Source organism: Rhodnius prolixus, unplaced genomic scaffold (genome assembly GCF_049639745.1).
Source record: "Rhodnius prolixus isolate KJV_2025 unplaced genomic scaffold, Rpr scaffold_1, whole genome shotgun sequence".
NCBI classification, from domain to species: Eukaryota; Metazoa; Arthropoda; class Insecta; order Hemiptera; family Reduviidae; genus Rhodnius; species Rhodnius prolixus.
This window is the reverse complement of record NW_027411581.1, coordinates 10,165,719-10,182,144: the sequence shown is the minus strand read 5'-3', so window position 1 is coordinate 10,182,144 and position 16,426 is coordinate 10,165,719. Positions and strand designations below refer to the sequence as shown.

The window sequence follows — 16,426 nt, the reverse complement described above, 5'->3', positions numbered from 1 at the left end:
TAATTATTATTTCTCAAAATTGCAGTATTAGTTCATATTCACAGTTAATAACAAATTAAATTTGTATAATACAATTATAAACAGTGTTCTAACCCAGCAGGCTACCCCCTAGTTTACAGTGGACGTGACAGCTGATTTTGCCCTGTCTGCCGGAGGGCGATTAGACCGACCGTAAGTTAATTGTCAAATGACCATGTTATTAGCTCTGGTGATTGCCCTGCCTACATCGCTGTCGGACAGGAAAATTCCCTTCTAAGTCGGTTTGCACTCTAGAGATAACCAAATTTATCTAGCCTTCCGGCATAATTATCTACTTCCTGTAACGTATTCTAGTTTTCATAAAATGAAAAAAAGTTTTTAACAAATTTCAATTTGTTTGCTTAACTATTATATTTATATATTTAATACGGTAATATATTTAAATACGGTTTTGAAAAAGAAATGATCAGATCGCTGAAATTAAGAATATTATTTTTAAATAGGATGAAAAAATTAATGCCAGTTTCAGTCATTATAAACTTTATTCTGCCGAGCTTTCGACCTAGGGACTAGGTCATTTTCAGGGCTAATTTACAATATACTGTTTTACATCATTAGAGGGTTGGTGTGTCTTCTGTCTTGTCTGTTCATGGACTGAAAACACACACACATACAAATTTTATAATGACTGAAACTGGCATTAATTTTTTCATCCTATTGAAACTGTGATTCAGTCACCAAAAATAACGAACTATTTTATTTTGGGAAATTGATGGTTTTCAGAACTGACGAAATATGAAATCATAAATTAGTATTTTTCTTTGAATCATCGACAATCCTTCTTCATTTTACCTCTTCTCTCTCTCCTCAATAGAGAAAGTGTTGAACCAGGTTTTCGATTTTGATTTCCTTCCGGAAATACACTTTTTTTGGAATCCTCTAAACATGAAATTGGTTTCTATAAGGCACTGTGCGTCAATCTGTGATTATCACAATTTAAAAACCAAAAAAATCGCTGAATGAAGAAGACTGAATCTAAAATAACCACAGGAAGTACGAATTTCGACTCGTTTTTTATCATTTCAATTATAAAAGTAAATTTTGTTAGATGTATTTATTTATTAATGTATGTTTGAAAGGCAAAAATAAGGTGTAGATCAAATGAAGGGCTTTTTTTACTCTTTTGTAAAGTTATTTTATGATGGCAATTAGGAAATTATCCAAAGATTTTCAATAGTTTACACTTTCTAAAAACAATTTGGACTAAATATTCAATTTTCGTATATTTAAATATTCAAATTCGAATAGCTATTCAACTTAGAATCTCTTGAATGAACTGAAAGTGGTAATATTTGTAGCAGGCATCTAAATGGTGGACAACATGCTGGGAAAGTGTAGCAATGTCAGAGGTTAGTGGGTACTTCCAAGCCCTCTAAATGGTTTAAGATCCAGATGTACAAAAATGTAAGGGGGGGAAAGAAAGCCTAGCAATGGGAAAACATGACCACTAGCGGAGCAATGAGAGACCATTACGTTATTCTCTCTCAAGACTGGAGGAAATTGAGTATAGAGGCGATGGGGAAGATAAAGAAAACTATCCAACCTGGTGGCACATGGGAACCCACTCTGCCAACAGCTGTCCAATATTCGCCACTTTTCTTGTATATTCTTTTTATGGACCATTGATAGGGAGGCATTTTTATTTTCGGAATATTATGGATGCCTGTTATTGGAGGAAACAAAATATCTTTTAATGAATTTTAAGTGATGGTCTCTTAATGGCTGAAGAAGAAATTCCATTACTTCCGGTTTTTGAATGCATTGGTTGCAACACACGATTTCCCATCAATATATAATATTGAACTGAATCCATACATCTACATCTATGCGTTCCAACGGTTCCAGCGGCAAAATGGCCTTCACTTCATCCAGTTTAATGGGTAAGATCTTCCTGTTTAAAATCCAGAATTAGGGAAAGTAATAAGTTCTTTCCTTTCAAAGCCTTTTGTATTGAACCCATGTATTTGATGACAGGACCATTCAGGATTCTGTTTTTGCAGACGTGAAAACTATTCACACACCAAGAAACTCAACAGACATTACCAACACAATGGAGACTCATTCAAACATTCATCCAAAATTAAGATCCATAAAAAAAGAATTATTGATAAACCAACTCTTCAGCTAACAAAAAGTCGAATTATAAACCACGATAATCTTTCAAATATCCAACCGATCTAATCTTTCCAGTAGTCCTTCGTCGAATTGTAAATGCATCTTCCGTGTCTTTAACTGGACTTTTCATTCTACGAACTATGCAAGTTCCCTGTGCCAAAGAAGGAATCCACACACCTGATTCCGAAATTATAACAGCTTTCGAGCAATTCTCTACTATTCTCTCTTGTAGCAATTCTCTACTATTCTGATCAATATTCAAGACGTTTCATAACAATGCTAGCCTCATGATGTCATCGCTTCCCAACAATCTTGCGAGTGACAATGCTGCTTGGTTTGTCTTTTGATGGCGAAGCAATTTAATGACACAAAACATTGAATTTAAGCATTTTCAATGCTTGAAAACGCATTTTATGATAGGTAATTAAAAGTAGAGGTGAATAATTTCTAAAAACTCATTGGCAAACCCAAATTAAAACTGGTGTGTAAGATCTGTAACCATTTTTTCTGATAATCAAAACTTAAGTAATCCAATTTTATCATTATTAGTAACAGTCATTTCCCAGTCTATGCGGAATACTTTCGCACCGTAGTAGCTAGGATATCTTATGATCCATATCTCGATTTAGCTCACTGGGTGTTTTTCATTCGCAAGGAACGCCAGCCTACGAAGTGCTAGGCCCACTCTTTGGTATTGCAGAGATTGAGTCTCACTCTAAGAGTCCTAATTCCCAAGGCATTATTAAGAAAAGATAACTGGTATCTTCTTTGCTTCCAACAATTTAAAACAAAAAGAAATTGCCTCGCTAGCATTGCTGGCTTAAATCCCACTAAGTTCTTTTCCATCATCTCTTCGGGTCATCGAGATTTTCTTTAACTTTTGCCTGAAGAAGTTCGATGAAAGCTTAGGGCTCCTCTCACTATGTTACACTACATTTTCCATTACGCATTTAAACTTGCATTCGCTATGAAAACTCTAAAATGTAACCCTTTCGCCATACTTACACTGACCAGCAGGGGACAGACAATAATGTCTGATGCTAAAGAAAGCAATCAGAAGTTTTCATTTTTGGTTACAAGGGTTGGTGAGCAACCCCATCACCACCAACTCCATCATGTTGACTCACACGTAAGATTAAGAGTAGAGACTACTTCACTCCCCCCAATCATCTCTCTCGACATTTCTCTGTGCAAGTGTATCACGCGGACCCTCTATTATATTGCTGACACGTCATTGTCTTAATACATACGATGACATTTATTTGCCCAAGGGTTTTGATGGAAGAGAAAAGAACTGTGATAAAACGAATTGAGTGCCACACTCCACGAAAGCAAGCACCCTTCACTTCAATCAACACCTAATCTTCAACTTCTTTGCTATCCTCTTTGCTAACCCTTGTTTTTGTAGCCTAAACGTGACCATGATCTATTCAGGTACTAAGTACAGTTTTTATCACTCATTAACGACACCTTTATATTGATGACTTCAAAGTAATTATCTTTTATTGATTGATTTGCTTAAACATCACTTATACGAAACAAACGTTTGTTCAATCAAACATTTCTGTACTTCCCTTTAACAAGATATTCTTTAGCAATAGAGTGAAATGACAAATCCTCAGTAGAATGTAAAGTAAATAACGTCTACCGTCAATTTTCCCTTCTAAAGACATTTGTATGCACATTTGTTACAGACAATATCGAAGTTTATTTCCGAACTCATTGTCAATGGCTGTTACTAATTACTTGAAGAGCAGAGTAACTCAGTGTGACAAGAGGTGCTTGCCATCTGCAATAGATCTGCAGATGGTTGATAGATATAGCTAACGTAACTGCTTAGAATGCTGGATTCTTATTTCTCTTCTGACGCAATCTGCTTTTTTCACGAAAATCTGACGGATTTAAGACTAGAAATAATTTTAGACTAATTTTAAGTTAAGATTAGAAATGTATGTCACCGTCTAAAGAGAAATTTCAGCGTGGTAATATTTGCGAAATCGCACTTTAATAATTCTAATTCTATCTACTGCTCAAGATTATGAACTTTGTTCCTGTTACAACTACCAGGGAGTTTATAGTGATTAAATAGTGACTGATTTCCTTCGGGAAATCTCTTTTCTTTGATCCTAGATGAAAGTTTTGTAGTTTTTTTTTTGTTTTTTTTGGTGTACCAACTTCCTTTATCTTCTTACATCTTGACAATTATTTATCTAATAAAGAATTCTACTCATGTAATAGGACGTCTTTTCTTAGATTAGCCTTAAGATGGAAGGATAAATTCGGTGCATCTTCTATGTTCTTGCATTTTCCCCACGGGATCTAACAAACCAGGTACTTGTTCATGGGTTTAAGGACAGGTAAAAAGTTTGGTAAGGGTATATAGTGATCGTCATGGCAACCGGAAACTCATTTCTCTCTCACTCGCTTTTACTCTTTCCCTTCTTTAAAGCTACGTGCATCGGGGTAGGTACAAACTGTCGAGGGGGGAAAACCGGAAATACTTATAAAAGAGGGGAAAGTAAACAAAGACTAACCCGTAAAAACTCTACTCCTGTTTTCCACCACGAAGGCCTTGACAACTTTTTAATGGGATTTGTGTCTAACGAAAGGATACTTTATAAATAAATACTTTTCATAAATACAGATATTTGTAACTCATTTCCCACAAAGACGAAAACAAAAGAAGTTGTAGGAATAAAAGTTGAAATGAATAGTGTAACGAAAGACGTACTTTGAATATAATCTGTGACAGTGATGGATATGTTGGAAATAGATTCCATGCATTGAAAAAGAGTCAAACTTTTTTCTCTTTATCTCTTTTTTTGTATGTTTAAAGGAAACTTTTGAATTTTCAGTTTTAAATTAAATCCCAGAAATCATATTTACGGAAGCTGGAAAATTATATGAAATGTCTTCTTCACTTTTTTCCCATTAGATTAATTCACCAACTCTCCTATTTCGGTACTTCAATTTTTTCTTAAATGATAAGTACCTATCTCCATAAATCATTAGAAGTTCCGGATGATCATAAGCCCCTTGTCGCGTCACAGAGTCTGAGGTTTGCCATGAAGAAAAGGAAAATCAGTACTGAATGGGTTTCAGCGAGAAGGACGTGTTTGGATGGACTATAGATCGGCTCCTCAGTAGAGAAAAACTTGTCGTGCCCCTCCTTTGCACTGCTAGGTCTAATTAAACAGATCTACAGGAGGTAGTGCTCTAATTCTAGAGGGAGCTGGAATAGACCCACCTTGTCGCAGTGGCAGAGATCTCCACCGAGACCGACCGACCCCCCAACGTTTACTTAGTCTAAATCAGTGAAATTGAGGCTGATTTATATTGTGCACCACGTGGAATAATGTCAAAATAATGCTATTTAATTAACTCGTACGCACCAGGTACTGTTTTGGATATTTAATAACAATTAAATCTAATGCGCCAACATTATTACCGTCTGTGACCCGACTAACACAACTACTTAATGAAGTTAATTACAATAAGCAATAAAAGGGGTGGAAAGAAATTGTTAAACTTCGCTTTATTAATTGGTTAACAACCAACCTGCTTTTTTATTGTATTATTTCAATAAAAAAATGTTTAATTTTACGAAGGGGAATTATTAACATTTTGCTAGGTTTTTCTGACTAACACAGAATAATTTTGCTCGTAAATTATATTCTAATTATTAGATTTTCCCATTAAAAAATTATGCCCGTCTTGGTGTGTCACCCTTTTGCATATCTAATTAAATTTCAGCTGCTAAATCTACTTGTAACGAATTAAAATGAATTAGAATTTGCCCGATCTAGGGTCTTAGATGGCTGATTAGGTTTTTATATGAACTTCTAGCTAGTTTTAAATTGTCATTTTTCTCAATTCTTTTCTCCATTCATCAGAAGCTGTCATAAGCTCGTCCAAAGATGGACTTATACTGCTTAAACTTCAGCCGGTAATTATTAAATAGTTTATTGAACGTGTTTAGTTTTCTTCTTTATTTTTATTGGTATACATTAACCTTAGTTTTTCTAGTCTGAGGGTTTGATTAAAGTGAATATGATAGCCGCATAATCTCCTTCTCCAGTTCTTTTACGTTAACTCCTTAACGAAAATTTACAGTTTTAAAAGTTTGATTTAATGTTAAAAGGTACACAAATCAGCTGGTACCCTACATTTCATTCATCAGTGCCTGATGAATCAGTATTTCCAGTTAGTTAGAAACAAACGAAAAAGTTCGTGTGTTTTATTCAAATTTTACAACAATTGATATCATTTAAGTAATTTTACTGCATTAAATTTTCATTATTTTTTAGAATTTATTAGATGTCTCTTAGCCTTATGCTGGCCATTTCATTTATAATACATTTTCTGATCAAATAATGATAAAATGTATATTAAATCTTCATTAGTAGTAATGAAATAGGCGCTTCATTTTAACTGTGTATTGTACATTCCAAAGTATTCTTTTGATTTATCTTTATTATGCTATTTATTCCGAATAATCATGCGAGGGTCGTTTGAAAAGTCCGTGCAAAGTCAGAGAGATAGCACTACTGGCGCGTATCGAGGTTATGTTTAGTTAGTAGCATCTCTTGGAAGAACACACACCAAGTTTCAGCCAGATCGGTTGATTTCTTTGTGTTTGGCATTCGTTTGAATCGAGGAAGTCGAGTGATTTTCATATCGTGTGAAGTGTTGCAAGGACGGTTTGCAGCTGTTCCAGAAGAATCCGCAGGACTTTAAGCGTCGTTTCGTCACTGTGGATGAAACATGGATACATCACTACACTCCTGAGACCAAAGAACAATCTAAACAATGGGTTACCAAGGGGGAATCTGCGCCAAAAAAGGCGAAGACCGTTCCTTCGGCCGGAAAGATTATGGCGACTGTCTTTTGGGATTCGCAAGGAATAATCCTCATTGACTATCTGGAAAAGGGTAAAACTATTACAGGTGCATATTATTCATCGTTATTGGACCGTTTGAAAACCGAGCTGCAAGAAAAACGCCCACGATTGGCCCACAAAATAGTCCTTTTCCATCACGACAACGCCCCAGCTCACACCTCAGCAGTTGTGGTCGCAAAATTAATGGAAATAGGGTTCCAACTCGTTTCACATACCCCCTATTCTCCAGACTTGGCTCCCTCGGACTACTATTTGTTCCCCAATATGAAGGAATGGCTGGCGGGAAAAAGATTTTATTCAAACGAGGAGGTGATTGCAGAAACGAATGGCTATTTTTCAGACTTGGACAAATCCTATTATTCGGAAGGGATCAACAAACTAGAGCAGCGTTGGACGAAGTGTATAAGCCTAAAAGGAGACTATGTTGAAAAATAAAAAAGGTTTACCCCAAAAAATTAAGTAGTTTTTATTTTTGCACGGACTTTTCAAACGACCCTCGTATGCCACGCAAATTTAAATTAAAAAAGAGAAAGAGTTTCTAATAGATAATCGCTTATAAGTGATTAAGAGCACAATTAAACATTTAATAATGAATTCTACTATAAGAAAAATCGTTCAAATCAGTAAGAATCGTACCAAGTGAAATGGTATTAGTATTTTACAACTCCTACAAGGAAAACATAATTGTGAACCTAGTTACCGGCGAATATTACGAAATCATGGAAATTTTACTGAAATTTAAACTTTTAACAGTATCAAGTTTTCCTGGGCTTAAAAAAGAAGAAGTTGAACTACTACAGTAATTACTACTGTAATTCACAATCAGACGTAAAGTCGTTTATTAGCGCATTAGTGTTGGCATACATAAATGGGCCCACAGAGATCCCCGGTATTACAACGGGTAGTTACAAATCGTGTTAAAGCTGGATTTACTTCTACATTCAAAACAAGGCTACTATTTAGCGAAGAGATTATTTCTGGGCATTGCAAACATTATGGTTTAACATTAACAACAAATCTTGGTTGGATTCTTTATTTTGGTAAATAAAATTCCACATTTTTTTTTTTTTGTATGCTTGATATTATGAAGTTTGCAGAATTTTTGGTGCTATAAAGAAGTAACCGCAAAGTGTATTGAAGTACATTGTATACGCAATTTAAAATAAAAATATTTATTACTTATTTTTCCCTTCGTAGCGCACGAAGTATTTTTTTTGTATCCCAAATCGGTATCACACTTTCTTTTATGAGCCGCCTCACACTAAACTTGCTAGAAAATATTTATGTCGGTTTCTTTTTAATCTTCTCTCCATTTTTATATCTGTAGCTTTAAACAAAATTGTTCCAAAAGGATGTGTACCTTTTTTACTGGCCGGCCTCATTTTAATCTCAGCATAGTTCCGACTTCCTGCACGCAGCAAACCTTCATATTAACTGAATAAGGCTGAAACTTTTGTTCGTACCTCGTTGAATATTGTATTTGGAGGCACATCAACTCATTGTAAAATATTTGTACACAATTAACCAATATTAAGTACTGGAACTTCAGAATGGATAAGTACGGATGTGACCTAGTTATGTGTATTTACACTCAATGGAACAAACTGTTGAACTTTTTTCCAACCTTCCTAATTCAGTGGTTTTTCTTTTCAATTAATTTATAGCCGATGGAGAAGGACTAGTGAAGGACCGAACTGGAGGCCAATACATCAAACAGTCGGTGGTAAATTGAGTAAGAAGTGGTTTTTGTGCGAGCTGGGAACCAATTTACTTATAACGGTGGGCTGAGTTAATGGCTTCGCAGAGCCGACCCTCTTGTCTCTCAGCAACTACATTCTATTTCCACCTATTGCAGGCTTCGTGGCTACTACATCACTAACGCTATTTACGATTACCACCAACACTACTCAGGTGTTACTTTGCGTGGATTGTTACCAATTTATAAAGAACTCTTTTTTAAAAAGGGAACTCTAGACAAATACGTACTTCTGTTGAAATCTTGTAATACAGCATCAGTACGGTTACAATATCTTTTCTTCATACTAGGCAGAGTAAAAGACAGTAAAACATCCAGTAATTTCAGTGATTAAACATTTTTAATTAAATTATTTAATCTTAGAAATTGATATTAAAGGTACAAAACATTTACCTCAGTTTAATTTTATTTTGAACTTTCAAGGAGAAGGGCTGTGTACATGGCTCATTGCTTTAACAATGGTAATCGAAGAATACAAATCTACCTATAAGCACACAATCTGGTTCCAAGATATTGCATCAGTACTAGGGAGGAAATGACAATTCATCCAACCCCATTTACTTCCGTATTCCATTTCCTGTACAAACAGTGAACAGCCGGTTTGTTGTTGAATGGTATATCCACGGATTGGAAGCAAAGTCACTGTGATTCATTGTCAAGTCCAAGTGATACATGTACCTCTTGTCAGTCCGTGTGACAAGTTTCGTTTAAGATTGTGAAGAAGTAAGTGTTCGGATGTAAATATCTTGATCTATCTATGGAATAAGACCTTCAGGGTGCAAAAGTTATTCAAAACTTTTTTAATTGATTTCTTGAGGATTGTTTAAAATAAATTGATCAAAGTGGAGTCAGATCTAAAAAAAAAAATATGCACCATAAATCCACAAAATCTTGTTTTGTGGCTTAAAGATGAAAGTAATTACTTATCTTTGCGGAAATAAAAATAATGATAACATAATTTCTTCTTATGAATGCATTCTACCTTTTAATACAAGGTATCATATTGCAATATTTTGTAACATTAATATTGTGTAACTTGTGCAACATGCTTACACATGTGATGCTGAGTGCAGGTGTATAAATTAGATAGAAACAATTGTTTCTATTAATAATGATGTTTTCTTTAACAGGGTTTTGGTTTACCTAAAGTACTGGTTACTTGATCAAATATGTAACAATCTTAAGATATTGGCTTCATACTGTTCAAAGAGACAAATTAGAAAACTTTTACTATCTACTGAGCACCAAATGAAGAGTTGACTGAAAACCCTTTGCTGATGCAATAATTTCGACAATTAATTAAATATATTTATTTATTTTCTTTCAATGGCCGTTGAACGAGCATAGTCACCATTAAATTATTTGGAATCTTTGTTAAGATTCTCGAAAACTTTGGCTTAAATTGAGTATATGTACGAGGGTCGTTTGAAAAGTCCGTGCAAAGTCAGAGAGATAGCACCACTGGCGCGTATCGAGGTTATGTTTAGTTAGTAGCATCTCTTGGAAGAACACACACCAAGTTTCAGCCAGATCGGTCTATTTCTTTGTGTTTGGCATTCGTTTGAATCGAGGAAGTCGAGTGATTTTCAAAAAATGGACGAAAAAGAATTTCGTGTGTTGATTAAACACTACTTTATGAAAGGCAAAACGCCTCAGGAGACTAAAGAGAAGCTTGATAAACATTATGGTGACTCTGCACCTTCGATTAGAACAGTTTATATGTGGTTTCAAAATTTTCGGAGTGGCCATATGGGCACAAGTGACGCTGAACGTTCTGGACGCCCTGTTGAGGTTACTACTCCAGAAATCATTGATAAAATCCATAATATGGTGATGGATGACAGAAGAGTGAAGGTGCGTGAGATTGCTAGTGCTGTGGGCATCTCGAATGAACGGGTACATAATATTTTGCATCAACATTTGGACATGACAAAGCTATCCGCAAGATGGGTGCCGCGATTGCTCACGCTTGACGAAAAACGAAATCGTGTGAAGTGTTGCAAGGACGGTTTGCAGCTGTTCCAGAAGAATCCGCAGGACTTTAAGCGTCGTTTCGTCACTGTGGATGAAACATGGATACATCACTACACTCCTGAGACCAAAGAACAATCTAAACAATGGGTTACCAAGGGGGAATCTGCGCCAAAAAAGGCGAAGACCGTTCCTTCGGCCGGAAAGATTATGGCGACTGTCTTTTGGGATTCGCAAGGAATAATCCTCATCGACTTTCTGGAAAAGGGTAAAACTATTACAGGTGCATATTATTCATCGTTATTGGACCGTTTGAAAACCGAGCTGGAAGAAAAACGCCCACAATTGGCCCACAAAAAAGTCCTTTTCCATCACGACAACGCACCAGCTCACACCTCAGCAGTTGTGGTCGCAAAATTAATGGAAATAGGGTTCAAACTCGTTTCACATCTCCCCTATTCTCCAGACTTGGCTCCCTCGGACTACTATTTGTTCCCCAAATCAACAAACTAGAGCAGCGCTGGACGAAGTGTATAAGCCTAAAAGGAGACTATGTTGAAAAATAAAAAAGGTTTACCCCAAAAAATTAAGTAGTTTTTATTTTTGCACGGACTTTTCAAACGACCCTCGTACTATGCTTTTTTGATATTATCTGAAATAAAATGAAAGATCCATTATTTCCTCTCTTCATTTGCTGCTCCATCAAGAATTTCTACCCTAACATCAGGAATCACTAAAAGGTTATTTACTCAGTTGTCGCTGAGAGTACCAGTGACACGCTTAATGGATTTCTGGAGAGGAAGCTCACGTCACTCAATACTTGAAATGATTAGCTATGATTATCAAGAGAAGCTGGAGTTGCCCTTGATACAGTAGTTGAAATATTCTGTGGATATCGAAAAATGGGTGGCCTAAGAGCGTTCTTAAAAACGGAAGGAAAAGAAAGGCCGACCAAGGAAGGAGGAATTGCAGGAGAAGAGGAGCGAATGACAGGACAGTACTTACTACCTTCTAGAATTTGCTGCGACTTGGCTATCATGGATGTGCCTGAATAAGGAGATATACCTTAAGAACTTCCTAGCAGTTTGATGGCTATGGTCGGCTCCTGTTGATATATTGGGCTTCCGAGGTTGAAGTAGAAGCTGTCCGTCCAGTACCTGTAAATGCTCAGATGTTGATAAACCAACAGAATTAGTAAGCTTCCCTTAGTTAGTTTTATCAAGACTTATCACAATGTCCGATTGAAAATTACGATTCGATACAGCTTTACGCCTTCAAGAACTGTTTTATTGCCTTTAATAAGAATGGTATTGAAGTCTCCAATATCTCATTCCAAAATCTTCCTCCTATATTGGTAATATTATTATTTGGTTTTATAATTTATTGAAAAATAGTCAAGAAGAACGAGAAGATAGTGACGTAAAGTGAAAGGAAACCAGTTCTCCGGAAACCAGAAGAAATGGTTGCTGAAGTACCCACATAACTATATCTCAAATTACTTTCATTGACCCATTACAGTCACTACAGTCTGTTCTATCTATTTCTAAACTAAAAATGAGGATTTAAACTGCACCTTCGGTGTAAATGAATACTTTTAGATTCGACTTGTAAGCTCATTTTTTTTCACTCAAAATTTATTGATAACCCTGAAATTTTGAAGGAAGAATTTGTAATCGCGCAGGAGAGAAATAAAAATTGCAAATACAGATTTACATGCCACGTTATGATTCTGAGGCATAAGTTATTGTGATTAAAAACACGAAAAAATGAAAGATATTTCATACGTTTTTTGTAAGGAAAATATATCTTCTCACCCTTTTACAACCTAAATATCAGATTTCCCTAAGGATTTTTTTTTTGTTCAGCGGAGGGATAAGAGTTTCTCACGTCCAAAGGTCAATAAGTTGGGTGATCACGTAACGGGCGCGTACAAATGCTCTCGCAGCTTCTATCACCCTTATATAACTTTTCTTTTACCAATTCAATACCAGCACCAGCAATGTTACTGGCGAAGTAAATAAAAAAAGAGGCATTCCCAAACTGCCAGGCTTTTCCAAACATGGCCAATCGTTCTTCCTCGGATCTTTTATACACCTCTGTCTTTTCTTTTTTTGTATGTATTGTTGGGAAGGGGATTATATATATTTTTTTTATTTGAGGGTGGAGTGTCAAACAAAAAAATAAATAAAATGGGCGGAAGCGAATCGTCTCTAAGTATAAGCCTCGGGAAATGATAGGGAACCTCTTTTCACCTTGGTTGGTTGTCCCTTTACTTCCTGTTGGATAGACACCCCCAAAGTGATCGGCCAAATAAATGTTGCCTTCTTGCCAATAGATCTTCCGTCCCCCCACACAGTCATATACTATTCTCCTTTCAACCAGTGCACATCTTTTTTTTTTTCCACGCTCTTTCAATTTTTAATCCCTTGACTCTAAAGTCTTTTAGAGTCCTCGGTAAGTTGTTCTTCAAAGAGAAATACTTTCTTTTAAAAAACAGGTATCAGCTGCAAGTTACTGTTCCGCTCGGTGTTCTGAAATCCTGCAGCAAAGGGCTATACTTCCAAGGTAAAGTAAGTAAAGTAATTGCCTATTTTTACTGGTGAGCTTTACGTCCAACTACCAATTAGGTATCGTGGACGGAGACGACTAGGAAACATACTTTAATATTAATTTCTTTTATTAATCATTAAATAAAATCTAAGGCCTAAGACCGGGAATCGAACCCAGTACCACAATACATATTAGCTTTACAGGTCTCGCCTCTAATCGCTCGGCTACCGTGGCGCCTGCCTGATTTATGATATATTTTTTAATATTGCTTCTCAAAGTTACAACGTGGCAAGTAATTCATGTAAATTGGTAAAAATTTAAAACTATTCATTTCTATGAACATATATGTATGATTCATCATTTTTTGTTGTTCGTAACTACAAAAAAAAGAGAAAATGAAAATTTGCTAAATCTGTTCTCGAAATCAACACCTACCTCTTAGAGTAAAGTAAACTGTTGTATTCTTATAAACAAATGCACTTTGTTTTATGTATAAATCAGATATCCTTGTACGTCTGTGTAGGATTAATTCTTTTTGCTAACAATTTAACAGCTGCTGATGGATTCATTCGTTGTAAGAGTATTTAGTGTTGAAAGTGAATGGATTTTAAGAAAACAAAAGAAAAGTAGAGAGAAAAAAAAAGAAGCAAACAATGGAAACGTTAAACTTGGAAGAGGAACTAAAGAAGTGAACAAAACCTTGTTGTGGCACTTGTACAATTACTGTAGTAATTTGTTTTGTTAAAGGGCAACGCAAAGTGTGTACAAAGGGAGGGAGAAGGAGAGGAAATGTTTATTTTTGTTGAATAAAACAGTGGAAAACACTTAATTGAGTTGTTTTGTATTTTCAATTTTTTTGTTGATTCACATCGTGCATTGCAATGTTATTTGGGTACACTGGTGTACGCAATGTGCTTAGCTGGCTTGACTAGTGCGCTCGTCTGCTCGCCTGAGAGGTATCAGCTGACAAGGACACTCGGCTTCTGCATACAGCTCTTTGATCGTACAACACAATCTACTTTTAACCCCACTAAATCCTTAGGTACCAACATACAAACAGCCCTTCTATTACTAGGATGTTGTTGTTAAGGCTGGTACTGCCTTAGGCACAACGCAATTATACACTCATTACTAAAACTCTCACCGCCTCCCTTATGTGGTGTGCATCAAACTAAAAACCTTTACACTCTTCACTACCTTGTACTTTCCATCCTATTTTCTGTCCTACATCAAACTGTCAAACATCAAAAGGCGTTTAATTAGACTCCAATGTAAACTACGTGGGGACGGACTGTAGGAAGATCCTTTCACTTCTGATGACACCAGAAAACAGATTAAATACCACTACAATCTTTGGTCGAAGTTAGATGCTTGTATTTGCCAAAGAGATGAACTTCAAAGCTTGAAAAATCACATCTTAATTACTGTCTTCACAATCCGAAATAAAAATTATAACTCCAGATTCTATCTGTAAACACCAGTACTCTATCCCTTCTTGCAGTTACCCCAGACTTTTTTTTTTAACCGTTTCATTTGTGTTTTACTGGTTTCTATTGTTTCTTCCTTTAGTTTTATCTCTTTCTATTATATTTATGGCGGTATAAACGAGCGTAGCCGATATTTTAGTAAAAATTCTTTGGTTCTGGAGAATTTCGTAAACCATCTTGTCTTTGTTCCTGCATATTTTGTTTTTAATGGATTAACTTGATTGTTGATAATGAATTTAAATGATAATTGTTATAATTTGAAGAGGGTGGTTTTTCAGGGTGCAGGAACATAGTTTCTTTGCAATACGTGCTTTAAATAGCGGAATTAAAAAACAAGTTTTGGGCTTGGGTGGAGCCGATGATCTAACATTGCTCATTCCTGAAAAGAGACAATTTATTTTGACAGCGTAGTTAGAAGATTATGATGCACCTCAAGACTAGTGCGGACTCTACTATTTTGAAGTGCTCATATATATAAAATAAAAAAAAATAAAAAATGAGTCTAAAATCTTTTGAACATTTCGAGGAACGAAACTTCTATTGGCCTAGAAAATACATTAACATGTAGTACCGTAAAACGCTATATATTAAGTGTATTAACTATATTATTAGCCCAAATCTTCAAATCCAGCTGTTCAGAATAATTGTGGGATTGCTCCTGGAACAATTCTAAATAAATTATTTATTATTATCTCATATTAAATAATGAATCCTTAAAAATAAAGCAAAACAATAAGTAAATGATGTACAAAACAAATTGCTTAATTCCCATTCCATGAATACTTCTTTAAAAAAAATAACTATGCAATTTGATGAAAATCAAACACTTAAATGTTGATGGCTGATTGAAAAATGATTTTATCTGCACTAATTTGTGCAGTTTGGATTGCAACGAATCTTATTGAACTTTTCATCTATTACAAGACTATGGCTACTTCATATCCCTACTTTTCAGAAATAATTAAAAGGTACTGGTTACTGCAGAAACCAATATTGGGTTACTGAGATCCTCGCCTAGCGATCAAAACTGGAGAGAATTGCAGTTCCATCTAGCGGCAAACTGGGGTACCATCAATTATGTATAAAACACTGAGCCAGTCCTAGCTAATACTCTTCGCTAAAGTATTCATTATTAAAGAAATTTTTATAAGAATGTACTGCTTTCATTGATTGTTCAGTAAATTACAAATTAGTTTTAACGAAAAATCTGGTTTCCTTTAGAGCTGTTTCACTAGTCAATACTTGATGTCGATTAGAAAATATTCAATTATTTTAAGCAGCCTGCTGAATAAATACACTGGTATTCCAACTGCATTACTTTATTTATTGAAATTCACTACATTAAATATTATTCAGTATTTTAGAATATTATTTAATAATAATTATAATGTCGACTTTATGAATTAACTAAATTCCTAACCATTAAATCTAATGATGTACTGTAATTCAGCAATGTTATTCTTCTTTTTAAATTAAATATGCCTTTTTTCTCATAATTATTTTATATTTTTCAGGAAAGCTTTAAAGTAGTTCGCGCCGAAGCTTAAAATATATTAATCTTTTGATAACAATTACAAATTCATTATCCTATTAGATGTAGAATATACT

The 16,426-nt window shown here is 35.2% G+C and overlaps 1 protein-coding gene across 6 annotated transcripts in view; it reads left to right on the top strand.

Moving 5' to 3' along the window:
* sick (sickie) overlaps positions 1-16,426 on the top strand; it is a 353,303-nt gene that overhangs the window by 198,103 nt on the left and 138,774 nt on the right. The gene's annotated exons all lie outside the window — the stretch shown is intronic.